This window comes from Galeopterus variegatus, unplaced genomic scaffold (genome assembly GCF_000696425.1).
Source record: "Galeopterus variegatus unplaced genomic scaffold, G_variegatus-3.0.2 Scaffold5087, whole genome shotgun sequence".
In the NCBI taxonomy this organism is placed as follows: Eukaryota; Metazoa; Chordata; class Mammalia; order Dermoptera; family Cynocephalidae; genus Galeopterus; species Galeopterus variegatus.
The window spans coordinates 85683-86538 of record NW_007731198.1 but is presented as its reverse complement, the minus strand read 5'-3'; positions in this window follow the sequence as shown (position 1 = coordinate 86538).

Here is an 856-nt window from a genome sequence, read left to right as displayed (position 1 = left end):
GTTTCCAAGGTTTCTCCATGTTGTAGCATGTGTCAGAATTTCATTCCTTTTTAAGCCTGAATAATATTCCATTGTACATATACACCACGTTTTGTTTATCGATTCATCTGTAGATGGACATTTGGGTTGTTTCCATCATTTGGCTATTTTAAATAATGCTATGAACATTGGTGTACAAAGTATCTGTTTGAGTCCCTGCTTTTATTTCTTTTGGATGTATATCCAGAAGTAGAATTGCTGGATGGATCCTATGGTAATTCTATGTTGAACTGTTAAAGGAACCACAAAACTGTTCCCACAGCTGCTGCATCATTTCACATTCCCATCAGCAATGCACAAGGGTTCCAATTTCTACACTTCTTCACCAACGTTTATTTTCCACTTTTTTGAAAATAGTCATCCTAATGGGTGGGAATTGGTATCTCATTTAATTACATTTGCTTTGTAAACTATTTTTTTAGAGACAAACAAGAATCATTATTATATATGGCTGATTACCCTGTGTATAAAAAGCTGCAAACATCCTCTGCAACTCCCAAAGTGGAATATAAAATATGGTTATCTCTGTTAAGTTTTAAACATAACGCTAATATTTCTCCAATTAAGAAGGTAATTCTGAGTTAAAAAATCCTACAGAAAATGCCCAGGATATAATATATCCATTAGCCATTACAGAAGCCCACGCGAGGCTAACGCATGTCAAATACCGTTCTTAGCAAAGTCAAACTCTCAGTACAGCTGCAAGAGCTTCAAACTTGACCCCCAAGTAGGAAGGGCTTTCCAGAGGCAGGATGGCGCGGCGCGTGCGCGCTCCTGCGCGGTGCCTGCGCGCCTGCGCGCCTGCGTGCGCGCCCCC